General features: G+C 42.2%; 1 long non-coding RNA gene across 2 annotated transcripts; it reads left to right on the top strand.

Moving 5' to 3' along the window:
- The first annotated feature begins 209 nt into the window (after positions 1-209).
- On the top strand, positions 210-3,988 carry LOC123942413. Of its 2 annotated transcripts, none has more exons than XR_006818418.1 (3): positions 210-357; positions 2,735-2,878; positions 2,971-3,988. It is a non-coding gene; the product is annotated as an uncharacterized LOC123942413 (long non-coding RNA). The 2 variants fall into 2 exon arrangements; XR_006818419.1 differs by lacking the exon at positions 210-357 and adding an exon at positions 1,483-1,940.
- The last annotated feature ends 10,323 nt before the right edge of the window (positions 3,989-14,311 follow it).

Below are 14,311 nucleotides of genomic sequence, written 5' to 3' on the forward strand. Positions count from 1 at the left end.
CGATTCTGGGCAGGAATCCACGAAGAGTCATCACTGTTTGGGTTGGAGCAGAAATGGGATTCCCTTCAGAGCCAAGTATCTGTGGAGATCTGTTTTCCCTGCTCAGTCGTTCAGTGAACAAAAGTTTTTTTTTTTTTAATTAAACTTTTTTTTTCCCTTTTTATTAATTTTTTCAGAGTAACAGTATTCATTCTTTTTGCACAAAAGTTTTTAAAAAGCCCTCAGACAGCAAAGAGGAAGGATGAATACTAAGAAAGTAAAGGACCAAAGCCTCGGAAACGCAGCCGGGGACTTCGATTGTGAGCCAAGTACTGGGCATGGGAGCGGTGAGAACAGGATCAGGGTCACGCCTTCAGGGTTAGCCAATCATGCTTCTAATTACGGAATTCTCCAGGGGAGCTGCAGTTTATTTTAGATTCATATGTTTTTAAAATATTTTTATTTATTTAGCGTGCAAGAAGGGAAAGGGGCAGAGGGAGACCGTCTCAAGCAGTCTCGCACTGAGAAGGAGCCCAGCATGGGGGGAGGGGGGGCGGGTGTTTGATCTAAGGACCCTGAGATCATGACCTGAGAGGAAATCAGTAGTGGGTCCCTTAACCTTCTGAGCCACCCAGGCGCCCCACAGTTTCATACTTGTTTTTAACGAAAGCAAAGTAAAGCCAAAACACTCTATGCAGAGTCGTCTTAATATTTGAAATAATAATTTTTAAGTTGTATATATGGTATGTTCCAGACCCTGTTCTAAACACTTTACATATGTTATCTCATTACGTTGTAAGACAAATTCTGATATGTATTATGTTTAAGGAGGGAACTGGCGTACACAGAGATTAAATGACTTGCCCAAGATCACCCATTTAGTAACTGGTGAAGCTCAAAGATGAACAGTCTGATACCAGAATCTGTGCTTGCAGCCAGTATGCTTGTATGGCTACATACAGTAGCTCAGTGTAGCTCATACATACACTCAGTAATGTGAGTGTATTGTGGGAGAGTACTGGGATAAAAGTCTAGCATATGGTTCTGATCCCCGCACAGCATGTAGGAAGGTGTCAGTAGGTGGTGAAATCTTCAGCCTTGTCTTTCAAGAGACATTGGCCCAGACAGAGTGCTCATTGTATTTATTGCTTCATTCACTCAACAAATATTTACGGAGCACGGCCAGTTCGTGTGAATCCGTATTGGATATTAGGAATTTAAAGACAGGTAAGACTCAGACTCATTCTTCTAATGGCTCACACCCTAGCATGGAGACAGCAGGTGCCATGAGAAGTTACATGTGATAGTCTGGGAGCATAGAGAAGGAGTGCATAATTAATTCATTTGAGGGGCGCCTGGGTGGCTCAGTGGGTTAAAGCCTCTGCCTTTCGCTCAGGTCATGATCCCAGAGTTCTGGGATCGAGCCCCACATCCGGCTCTCTGCTTGGCAGGGAGCCTGCTTCCTCCTCTCTCTCTCTCTGCCTGCCTCTCTCCCTACTTGTGATCTCTATCTGTCGAATAAAATCTTAAAAAAAAAAAAAAGAATTCATTTGAGAAAATTTCAGAAAACACTCTGGAGGCGATAGCATATGAGATGAAGCTTAAAAGAATAGATGCAATGAGTTAAAAATGGGACTGGAATGGAAGATGGGAAAAAAGAGATACTTGGATGTGATTTCAATTAATGGACCTTGTAGGAAATGGAAGCCATTCATAAGAAAGCTGAATTATCTCCACACTTAATACAAATAAAAACTTTCTAAAGAATTTTATGTATTTATTCAGAAGATGAGTTTATTTTAAAATGTAGAGAGAAACAAAACGTGGAGACAAGGATAAAGAATAAGAAGGAGCAGCCAGCAAATTGTGAGGAAAATGAACAAACAACAATGGGCCAGGACCACCAAGGGAGGAGAGTTTCAAGTAAAAGGTTGATGATAGCAGTGTCGTATGTTATAGAGGTCAGTTGGGAATGTCTATGTTCTAGGCATGTTGTAAGCTCCTTATATGTACTAACTCAATCATCCAAGGACCCTTTGCTGTTTAATCCTCACAACAAACCCATCTTATGGATGAGGGAAATGAAGTAGAAGGAAGTGAAGTGTTTTGTGCAAGATCACGCGGCTGGTTAGTGGCAGAATGGGGATTTAAACCCCGGCAGTCTGACTTTCTGAGTCTGTGCTTATTACCACCTTCTTATACTCCCTCTCTGAAGAGGATCCGTGGAATTTAGGAATCAAGTTTTTCATCTTTAATAGGGCAGTTTCTGTGGAGTGTGGTGGAAAGGGAAGAAGGGGATACAAGCTGTATTGTTCGTTTCCAGAATCTTGGCTATAAGAATGAACAATGGAAGGCCCTCTCTACTGCGGAACATAGGACGTCTAGAGAGAATAGGGCCACAGGGTGAAAGAGAGTTGAATATATTGCTAAAGGAAAAATACCAATAGAGAGGTTGAAGATTCAGGAAAGGGTTATCTGAGGCCACTCAGGAGATAGGGGAGGCTGCGTTCTCAGATACTAAGGGGAATCGATCCTTTAACCAGAGAAGGAATCTCAGATCAGAGGAATGAAAATACATCTGCATTGCTTGGGTCTTGTTCAGAAACCCTTTTAAGATTTGGAGGAATGAATTCCAACTAGCCACAGGGACCGTATTCATCAGGCTTCCAATTTGTTCTATTAGTCACTCACCGAAATCCTGATTCAGCGGGGTTATATTCTCACAGATGTATTTCCTCTTTGATCTACTCCAAAGGTAACAACCAACAGAATATTTTAAAAAATCACGGAGTTGATGGGCCAGCAGTTCCAAGAGTACAGCATTGCTGTTCTTCTTGATTTCCTAGAGCAGCTCAGATCTTCTCACTGAAATACACCCAAGCAAGAGGAAAATGAACAAGTGTGTCAAATTTGAGGATTTCATTTTATCTTTTTGTTGTTGTTAAACCACAGTAATTGCTTCACTGTTCAAAATATTTATTTTCCTAACAGGTCACACAGAAGTTGGGAAGAGAAAGACGGCGGTCAACCAGCCTACATCCAAATCTGGGCTGAGGAGGAACAAAGAGCTGCCTGAAGAAATGAGTATCTGGAATGAACCACAGAGGTCAAGATGGCCACTGGCCAATGGAACCAGCTGCCCGGGTCCACATTCACGAGCCCCCTTCATGGGCACCACTGAGGTGCAGCGAGGACAGCAGAGCGGCTGGGCCCAGTCATTCCAACTTCAGGAAAGGAGAAGGAGCGCACTCTCCAGACATGGTCATCATGCTTCTGGGCTCCTTCGTGGCCTTCTCCCAGTTCATGTGGTTGAATCCCTCAGCGACCACACTCCACACAGTGTCCTCCACCAGGCGGTGTGGGGCGATTCCAGAGCCTCCACGGTGGGAGCGGGGCATGGAAGAGCTTTGAAGGCCACCACTCTTAACAGAAGTGTGATGAGAGAAGAACTCTCTGAAGACCTCATACACATGGGAAGCCATTTTATTTTATTTTTTAAAAAGATTTTATTTACTTACTTGACACAGAGAGAGAGATCACAAGTAGGCAGAGAGGCAGGCCGAGAGAGAGAGAGAGAGGGAAGCAGGCTCCCTGCTTGAGGAGAGAGCCCAATGTGGGGCTTGATCCCAGGACCCCGAAATCATGAACTGAGCTGAAAGCAGAGACTTAACCCACTGAGCCACCCAGGCACCCCGGGAAGCTGTTTTAAATTTCTTTCTAAGGTAGCATGACCGGGCAGAAACTTTGTTCAAACCAAGGGCCTAATGTGTGCCCCCCCCCCCGCCCCACACACATACATTGTACATCTGCTTTGTAAATGAGTAGCTGAAGGGAAATCCAGCTTGTCCTTGAGGTACCCATGGGTGCTCCTACTTCTCGCATTCCTTTGTGATAAAACTCATTCCTGCCTGTATGCCCATCTAGAATCTTTTGAGCTCTTGACCTGTAAACCTGTTCCTTCTCTAGGACATTTTCTTCCCTGTGACGAGAGTGTTTCCCTGGCAGGTGGCCTAAGCTGGGCTCAAATAAAACTTATTTTCTTTTAGGGATTCTGACAGGCCCGTTCATTTGGCTGGACAGGGGTGCTGACCTCCGTGCGCACTGAATGTGTGTGTGCTGATGCCCTGGGCTCCCTTTAGGCTTGGGAGGCCTGAGCAAGGAAGCATCTGTTCTGCTGCTTCCTGCAGACACTGCGGCTGCAACCGGAGAGGAGCGAGTTGGCTGAGTCCCAAACGTGGGGGATGCATCCCGCTTGGCTCACTGGGCGCTGGTTTCCCATGGTGTCCAGCAGCAGCTTGGTGGCACCCTGACGGCTCCTGTAAAGTCTCCTACTCACCGGGGGAGGGGAGCAGCTGTGCCGGGCCACCTCCTGGGCCCAGTGACCGCTGGCCTCACTGCTGCTTGTTCCTTGTTCTGGGGGTGCCTCGCTGACCCCAGCTTCCCTGCCCCTGCCACCGGCTGGCCCGTGGAGTGCTGTCTGTGGCTGGTGTGCAGGCCCCAAGGCCACAGCTGCTTCTGCCCATGTGGCTTGGCGGCCCTGCTGCTCTTCACTAGCAACATTAACTTAGCAGCCTTATTTTATCTTTAAAGATTTTATTTATTTATTTATTTGGCAGAGAGAGGTCACAAGTAGGCAGAGAGGCAGGCAGAGAGAGAGAGAGAGGGAAGCAGGCTCCCTGCTGAGCAGAGAGCCCAATGCGGGACTCGATCCCAGGACCCTGAGTCCATGACCTGAGCGGAAGGCAGCAGCTTAACCCACTGAGCCACCCAGGCGCCCTTATTTTATCTTTAAAAGTCATGCGCTTTGCACCCCATAATCTAGCTGGGCACTGGAAATAGAAAATCATAAAAGATTCGTTCCTTACCCTTTAGAAATCATAGTTTAAAAATGCAATCGAGGGGCATCTGGGTGGCTCAGTGGTTGAAGCCTCTGCCTTGGGCTTGGGTCATGATCCCAGGGTCCTGGGGTGGAGCCCCGCATCAGGCTCTCTGCTCAGCGGGAAGCCTGCTTCCCTTCCTCTCTCTCTGCCTGTCTCTCTGCATACTTGTGATCTCTGTCTGTCAAATAAATAAGTAAAAATCTTTAAAAAAAATAAAATCGATATATGCCGAGTTCAGAGGGGGCAACTCTATGGGGCAAATTGCCAGTCTCCTTGTCATATCCAAGGCAGGAGACGCCAATCACTTGTGACTTTCTTTTCCACGCGACAAAATGTTAGGCTCAGGTTCCTCCTCAGTGGCATATCCACGGCCTGTTAATCAGAATGGGCTTTGATTTGGTAAGTCTCTGTGCATAAAAGACTTGTTTAATTTGGCAAGATATGTGTTAGAGGAAAGATCTGTGCCAAGTGCAGTAAGAACATTGGAGGAAGTGGGTGTTTCTGCTTGGGGGGATCAGAGGAAATTACTAAAGGAGGTAGGCAGCCCGCGGTTGTGGTGATGGCCTTGCTCCGCAAAGTCTGCAGGGACCTGCGTTCCTTCCCATTCATGCACCCTCATCCCTTATCTGGTGGGTAGATTTCTAATCATCACATTCAGGTTTCAGACAGAAAGATGGAGAAAAAGACAAGAAAAGGCAAAGGGCACGAGCCAGCTCTTACTAAAGGAAGTCTCCAAGAAGCCACAGGCCAGGCAGCCCGCCTGCATCTCAGCGGGTAGACCTTAATCTCATAGCCACACCTACTTGCAAGTTCTATTCCAGTAGAAGAATGAGTATGGATACCACTTGGGGATGGGAGTGAAGGGAGGGGAGGGGAGGTCACATAAATGGTTGTTTTGTCAAGTAAATGCAGGAAGTACTGGGTTGAATAAAGTGGTCTCTTTTTTTTCAGCATGCCTGTTGTATGGAGAATGCTCCCCCCTGACATGTTATATATGTGTATTTGTCTTCTTCCATAGGACTAGAACCTCAAATAATTAAGTAAATGGACAGCGGAATAAAAATTAATTCCCTTGCAGGAAGGGAAGATGAAGAAATAATGATATCCACTGAGTAAGAGGGGTAAGAGGTTAAAATGAAACAAAACAAAAGCCTAGAATCAGCTTTTGGAATAAGGAAGTAACAAGAAAAAAGTTGGAAGTATGCAGGGTCTAGTCGATAGGGAGGGAGTGGATTGTATGTGGAGGACAGAACTTCCTTTGAGCAACCCAGCAGAAATCAGCTGGAGATTTGGCCATATCCAAAGTCTCCTTTCAAAAGAGCTCAAGTGGGAGGAGTTAACAAGTCTGGCGGGGAGAAGTAGCAGAGGGATATTCCGAAGCGCATCTTGTCTTATGCCAAAAGTGGCTCCGTCCATTCCATCTTCACCAGAACATGTGTCTCTCCCAGGAACTCAAGAAAGGTCAAGTTTCTGTCTTGGCCCTCAACTTCATGGCCACCTTCTTGATGAAATAGATGTATATGTCCTTAGACTGGGTACCTGTCATGTTCCTCAACAAGCTGACATTCAGCAGGGTCTGCGACATCTGTTTTGAAACAGCCTTTGACTTTCTTCTGGTGCAAAGGGTAAGCAGGACCCAGTGCCAACTGTAGGGAGTGGTTACTTGATTGTAGGTTAGGTCTCCTATGAGGTGGGTGGTCCTGACCCAGACCTGACGTTGGGAGAATAGGAAGACTCTAGGAAATGCAGGCCTCCAGGCAGATTTACCTCCAGGTAAGTGCCAGCAAGTCAAGAGGCTCAGACCGAGATCTCACCCTTACTGAACTCCTCTCATCCCAGAACTGAAACTCCTCCATTTTCTCTACCTTCTTCATCTTCTCTGAGTCCTCCAGCATCCTGTCCCCAAGTTCAACTGTCTCTCTCTGAGTTCTCTCTCAGCTCTGATCCTCCTCTCTTGATGGTGTGTGAGTATGAGCAGGGCAGGTGGAGGCAGGGGATAGTATGGGAGTTTGGAAGCTAAATGATTGACCCCTCTCCCAAGCTGGAATTCCCACTTCCTCCTCAGAATATTTGTGGCTGATGTTTTATTGTCTTTGCCATTGAACTCTGCTCCTTCTGCCTCATTTTGGTAGCATCCTTATAGACCTTTCCTCTTTTTCCCTCAGAGTCAGCTGTTTTTGCCATCTGGGAATTCACTTCGGGTAAGGGATCCCCATCTGTTTGCTTTGGTTCTAATGAGCATCTGGATTTGGGGATTGAGATGAAGGCTAAAGGACAACCACTGTGAGTAAGGTTGAGAGGTTCGAAATTGTGACCTACAACCTTGGACAGGCACATTTCATCAGCCTGAGACCTTTTTCTGAGATGAGACACTAGAAAATGAGATGCCGCATCAGTCCCAAGGAGAGTGTGTGATATCTAGGGTTTGCCAGATTTAGAAAGAAAAAAAAAAAATACAGTGAGCTTAGTCCTATTTGAATTTTAGATAAACGATGTATTTTTAAGCTTTTTTACATGGGGTTACATATACTAAAAATGATTCATTGTTTATTAGAAATTCAAATGAAACTGGGTATCCTGTATTTTATTTGGAGCCCTAGAAGTAGCCTTTGTGTAGAAGGAGAGATGGATTGTGTGAAAGGAATTCATTTATAAGTAGCAGGATTCATGAGAAGATGAGGCGGAAAATTCCACACCTTCCTAGGATGCCTCTATTTGGGATGGTGAAGAGCTATCACATGAGAGAGTTAGATCCTGTGAGTATTTTAAGATAATGAGATCTGATTATAGGAGGGAGAGATTTATTTCTGTAGCTGGGGTCAAATATTTGGAAAGAAGAAGGATGTGGTGATTTGGGAAAGGAGAAAAATGAGTCTGGGCTAATGGTAGGTAGGAGGATAAGGCCTTGGACGTGTGGGGGAGAGGAGCGGGGTCAGGGGCCAGTGGAGGTTTAGCGTGTGGGCCATATTTAGATGGAAGGGTGAATTTGGATGGAAAGTGACTTCAAGTAGGAAGATGATAGATTTACATTGTTTGGACAACCATGACTAGGCAAGCAGGTCGGCAGGATGGACAGTATGAGAAGGATGCAATGTGGTAATTTGGGCAAAGAGATCAGTACAGTGGCTAGGTGTGAAATAGGTATTCATTAAAATGATAGTTCTCTAAAGAGCATGGACCATGCCTTTGGCTTCCTTTGGCTCCACACTGTTCTGAACCCAGTAAATAACAAATAGAGACTGACAATTTGAGACTGCTTGTTGGAATCCGTTCCTCTTTTTGTCTCTACTTCATGAGGTCTTCTTATCTCGGTGACTTTCTGATTTTTTTCTCTTTCTCCTTCTGTTTCCCAGGATTCCTTTCTTTCCAGTACATCCTCAACCAGATGTACCTGGAGGACTAGCCTCAAGGGGATGAACACAACCTGAGGAGGGTAAACCCTAGGAAGCCTGAGCCTAAAACATATTCCTGGAATAGACTGAATGCTTAGGAGATTCCCCACTGTGTAGTGAGAACACCTAGTCTTTGAGTTGCATCTGCCAGCCCCCCTGTGCCTCACCTCCTGTGCCAGGAGTCTGTCTCCTAGGTCACGGTCATTTTGTCAATTTCCAGTCTATTCCTCCCCTGGAGTTGGGTTCCAATTTAGACAAGAAGGTGGTTTAAGGAGATTCATTCTCAACTCAGATGAGCAAGTGGAACTTCTTGCACAACCCCATGTACACCTACAGACTCTCTTTTCCCCATTGTATATCGTTGTCTCCTTTGTCATAGGTTAATTGACCACATAAGTGTGAGTTTATTTCTTGGCTCTCTCTTCTGTTGCATTGATCCATGTCTGTTTTGTGCCATACTGTTTTGATAGCTACAGCTTTGTAATTATCTTGAAATCCGGGAATGTGATACCTTTCAGTTTTGTTCTTCTTTCTCAAGGCTGCTTTGGCAAATTGGGGTTCTTTTGAGGTTCCATACATATTTTAGGATTATTTTTTCTAGTTTTACAGAAAATGCTGTTGGTATTTTAACAGGGATTGAATTGAATCTGTAGATTGCTTTGGATAGTATGGACATTCTAACAATATTAATTCTTCCAATCCATGAGCATGGAATATCTTTCCATTTGTTTGTGTCGTCTTCAGTTTGCCTCATCAGTGTTTTATAGTTTTCAGAGTACAGGTCTTTCACTTTTTCAGTTAAGTTTATCCCTAGGAATTTTATTCTTTTCAATACAATTATAAATAGAATTTCTTTTCTTAATTTCTCTTTCTACTTCTTCTTATTGAGTGTTCCATTTATTAATTTTGAATCCTACAACTTTACTGAATTCATTTATTATTTATAATGGGGTTTTTTTTGGTAGAGTCTTTAGCTTTTTTTAATATAGTATGTCATCTGCAAATAGTGACAGCTTATCTTCTTCCTTACCAGTTTGGATGCTTTTTTATTTTCTTGTTTGATTCCTGTGGCTAGGACTTCCAGGACTATGTTAAGTAAAAGTGTGAGAGTGAACGTCCCAGTCTTTGGGGGATAGCTCCCAGTTTTTCACCATTGAGTATGATGTTAGCTATAGGTTTTTCACATATGGTCTTTGTTATGTTGAGGCATGTTCCTTCTAAACCCTACGTTATTGAGTTTTTATCATGAACAGAAGTGGAATTTTGTCAAATGCTTTTTCTGCATCTATTAAGATGATTATATGATTTTCTTCCTTGTTTTGTTACTGTGGTATATCATATTGCTTGATTTGTGAATATTGAACCATCTTCACTCCCCAGAATAAATCCCATCTGATAGTGTTAAATGATCCTTTTAATGTTTGGGTTTTGTTTTTTTTTTTAAGATTTTTTTTATCTGTTTGAAAGAGATAGTAGGAGAGAGCACGAGGGGTGGAGAGGAGCAGCGAGAGAGAAAGAGAGAGAGAGAGAGGAGCAAACTCCCCACTGAGCAGAGAGTCCAACAAGGGGCTCAGTCCCAGGACTCTGGGATCATGACCTGAGCTGAAGGCAGATATTTAACCCACTGAGCCACCCAGTTGCTCCCTTTTAATGTATTGTTAAGTGCAGTTTACGAGTGTTTTCTTGAAGATTTTTGCATCTATGTCCATCAGAGATATTGGCTTGCAAGGTTTTTTTGGGTCTTTGTCTGATTTGGGGATCATGGTAATGTTGTTTGGCCTCATAAAATGTATTTGGAAACATTCCTTCATGTATTTTTTGAATACTTTGAGAATAATCGTTATTAACTCTCCTTTAAATGTTTGGTAGAATTCATCTCTGAAACCATCTGGTCCCGGACTTTTGTTTCTTGGGAGTCTTTTGATTACTGATTTAATTTCATTACTTTTTAATGAATTACATTGATTAATTTTATTACTAGTAATTGGTCTGGTTAGATATTCTATCTCTTCCTCATTTGGTTTTGAAAGACTGTATGTTTTTAGGAATTTATACATTTCTTCTAGGTTGTTCAAATTGCTGATATATAATTTTTCATAGCAGTCTTTTATAATCCTTTGTAATATTGCGGTATCAGTCATTACTTCTCTTTCAAATAAAAAGAAAGGTAATAAAATATTAAAACAAAAATACAAGGGGGAAGCAATAATGCCAAAAAAACCCCAAAAAAGCAAAACAATGAAGTAGGCAAACATTTGGCAAGATTAAACAGGAATAACGGACAGTGAAAAATACACTTAAAAAGAGACACAACCACAGATGTTTCATGATTAAAAAGCTAGGAGAAAATATGAAAATCTAGTGCCAATAAACTTCAAAACTTACATATTCTTGAAAAATATGATTTACTAAGTATTTCAGTAGAAAATATAATTCTTTTCATAACATTAACAAAAGAACCCATGATTTGAAATCTTCCATAAAAAATACATGACCAAGTAGATCTGAGATATGAATTTATCAGATGTTTATAAAGATATTTCTGATCTTATGAAAACTCCCAAAAAAAAGGAATGGGAAAAAATATCTCAACTAATTTTGTGAGACTAGCAGTAATTTTGATACCCCAAACCTAAGAAAGACTATGCGAGAAGAAAAACCAGATTCCACTTTCACACATGAATTTGAATTAAATTTTAAATAAAACTGAAGAAAACATAAAAGTTCAGGAATAAAATATATCCTTATTGTTAAGTTGAATTTATTATAGATTTATGTTTAGTTTTATATTACACTATAAAGCTATAGTTTTTTACTCTAAAACTAATTGATATAATTTCCTTAAGAAGAGAGAAAAAAACATATGACCATATTAAGAGAAACAGATAAACTGTTAAAATACAATATCATTCTTTAAAAAATGTATAGCAAGTGAAGAGTAGAAGAAAATTCTACCAGTAAAGGTCATGCTAGAGCTAAAATATCTATTTAAATTTCCTCAGATGATAACTACACTTTTTATGGTAAACATTTCATAATAGATAGAATTGTCAAATTTCTACGTTTTATACCTGGGACTAATATATTATGTCAACTGTGCTTCAGCTAACCCTATGCAATATGCTCTATACCTGAAACTAACGTCAACTATGCTTCAATTAAAAAAAGAAGATTCCTCATCCTATTCTTCTCCCTCTTCTTTGCCTTCCCTTTCTCCTCCATTTTGTTTCACTTTTCTTTTCCTCCCTGGGGAATTTAGTAGTACCGTCATTTAGGTATGTCAGACCAAATTAGATCTGGGGAATTATGATGCCCTGGAGTTTCCCAGGTGAAGAAAGTATCCATGTTGTGAGGGGGCATGGAGTGTAGGAGCCCAGGCAGGATAAGGGGGACAAGTACAAAGACGAACAGCTTGTTGCTGGTTGTTTAACCCGAGCACGATGCAGAAGGCATTCACTTAGGAATGGCCCACCCGAAGCATGGTGTTGGAGCCCTAGTAAGAAGAAGGGTAGGTTAGCCGGAAGTGTTAAAGCCTAATTAGCTTGAGGAAGGTGTCTGTGGGAGGCAGAAGGCCAGCCAGTGATGTCAAATCCTGAGCAGGGGGAGCATCTCTGTAGTACAGAACAAAGGCAATTGAAATAGAATTTATGAAAAGGATTTTGGAGTGAGCTGTTGGTATGTTATTATCTCTGCACATTTCCCCACACAGAAGAGTTCAGATTGGAGTATCTCTTCCCTTTTGCTAAATCTTAACTTGAGAGACGTCAACAAGGCTGATCACTGGCACAAAATATGGGGGACACAGTGGAGAAGGCCATGGATAATATCAAGGCAACAGATGGGCAGCCTGACTACCTGACGTTGATTCTTTATCAAGATTAGTCTGTGGTGTCAGAGCTCTTCAGGGACGATGAGGCATGAACATTTCCCACAGCACGTGTGGGAAACAGGAGAGAGGGAGCATTTGGCATGGGGGCAGCTGAAAGCCGGCTTAAATGGGCCAAGTGGAGAAACGAAGGTAACTCAGGGAACAAAAAGCAGGAGGAAAGAGAGAGGAAACATTTTCCCTGGCAACTATTCAAGGAGCTATCGCTTAGCAGCTCCAATGGGTGAAGGGAGAAGTTTGATCTTTATTCAAATTCATCTAAGGATGCATTTTAGAGTGATACAGGGAGCTCAACATCTTAATTTTGGGATTGAGACTATATTACTTGGGATAAATCATGAAACTGTCTAGGTCTTCATATGGAGGTAAGGAAAAATGGGTCCCAGTGAATGGATATAAAATGGTAATGGAAGACCCAAGTGTATGGTCTACATTATTGTATCCCAGGATATCCCGGGGGATGGTCACACTCATATCACTGAGTGTGGAGAGGGCTAATTGATAAAGTTATATGACTGTCCCTTAATTAGTTTTGTTATTTTTATGACTTTATCACAGTAAGAAAGGACATCTCGCGGATCTGAGAGACAGTGTCGCTGTGGGTAATCCAAATGCGTATGGCAGATACACCAAAGTTTATAACATAAAGAAGCCATTTGACATTTTCAATTTCTGAGTCTGGGTGCAAACATTATATCATTTTAATTTGGAAATGGCAAAAGAATTAAAAGCCTTCTTTAATGGGGGTGAGGTTGGGCAGAACGAGTGAAGGGGGGTCAAGAGGTACCAACTTCGTTATGAGATAAATAAATCATGGGGATGTAATGTACATCCGGCTGACTATAGTTATTCTATATTTGCAAGTTGCTAAGAGAGGAGATCTTAGAAGCCCTCATCATAAAAAATAAAGTTCTCATCACAAGAAAGAAAAACATAACCATGTATGGAGACAAATGTTAATTACATTGATTGTGATCCTTTTGCAACATATACAAATATCAAATCATTACGCTGCACACCTGAAACTAATATAATGTTATTTGTCAACTCCAATTCAAAAAAACTCTTATTTTTTAATTTTTTTTTACACTCCTTTCATTCCATAAGGCAAGGAAAACAATTTTTTTTTTCTGGATAAAGACATTTTAATATACATAATGTATAGTACTTCATATAATTTATTAATGTCCTTTTCTATAGGGCAAAGCGTTACCTTGTGAAGGAAAACAAATATCAACAATCATTTTATCCTTCCATGGCCTAATCGTAAGTCAAAACAAATAGCCTTTAACCAAATACGTACTTTACGTTCTATTTCTAAGTACTAATTGCGGCGAGGTAAGATTTTCATCTCTCATAAATATGTTTTTTGGTGTTCAGAAATGTGTGGGGAGATTCTTTTTTTTCTTAAAGATCTTATTTATTTGAGAGAGAACATGAGAGGGGAGAAGGTCAGAGGGAGAAGTAGACTCCCCATGGAGCTGGGAGCCTGCTCCAGGATCATGACCTGAGCTGAAGGCAGTTGCTTAACCAACTGAGCCACCTAGGTGCCCCAGGGGAGATGTTTTTAACATAAAAGACCCCTGAAGTTGCGTGTTTAATGCAAGGTAGGTCTGAAGGTATTGCTGACATGGAGACTAGGGGCTTGTTTTTGGGAAGGCATAAGTCTCACTGTGCACTCCTAAGGAGAAGAAGCAAATCACAGGGTCAGCTAAGCCTTTTCCTGTTATCTCGGCTTCCCCGGGATTGGGGAAATGCATCAGGCAGAGTTCAACTACGAATGATTGAAACCAGCTTAGCAATTTTAAGAAATGGCTTAAATAGGACATGCACAATTATGAAATAGTTGGAAGGGCTGGGGCACCAGGCTCCAGGCCGGCCCACCATAGTCTCCATATAAAACAGGCCCTCAAGGAGGCTGCCAGGTGTCACCATCAGAGAGGGAGGCAATCGGAAAATGGCAGCTTCCTGTCGGTCTTTGCAGCGATTCAGCGATCAGGAAACTGCCCTGCTGTCTGTTAGAACTGTGTCAGCCCAACATGGATGTGTGGAAGCCGCCTCCCTCCCCTGCAGCAACAAGAGCATTCTAGGTATCAGCCACAAGTCGCGTGTGTCCTGATTTCTCACACCTTTGGAATAATATCTTGTTCTGGCCATTAGCTCCCACTTGTCTG

The sequence above is a fragment of the Meles meles genome, chromosome 5 (genome assembly GCF_922984935.1).
Source record: "Meles meles chromosome 5, mMelMel3.1 paternal haplotype, whole genome shotgun sequence".
NCBI classification, from domain to species: Eukaryota; Metazoa; Chordata; class Mammalia; order Carnivora; family Mustelidae; genus Meles; species Meles meles.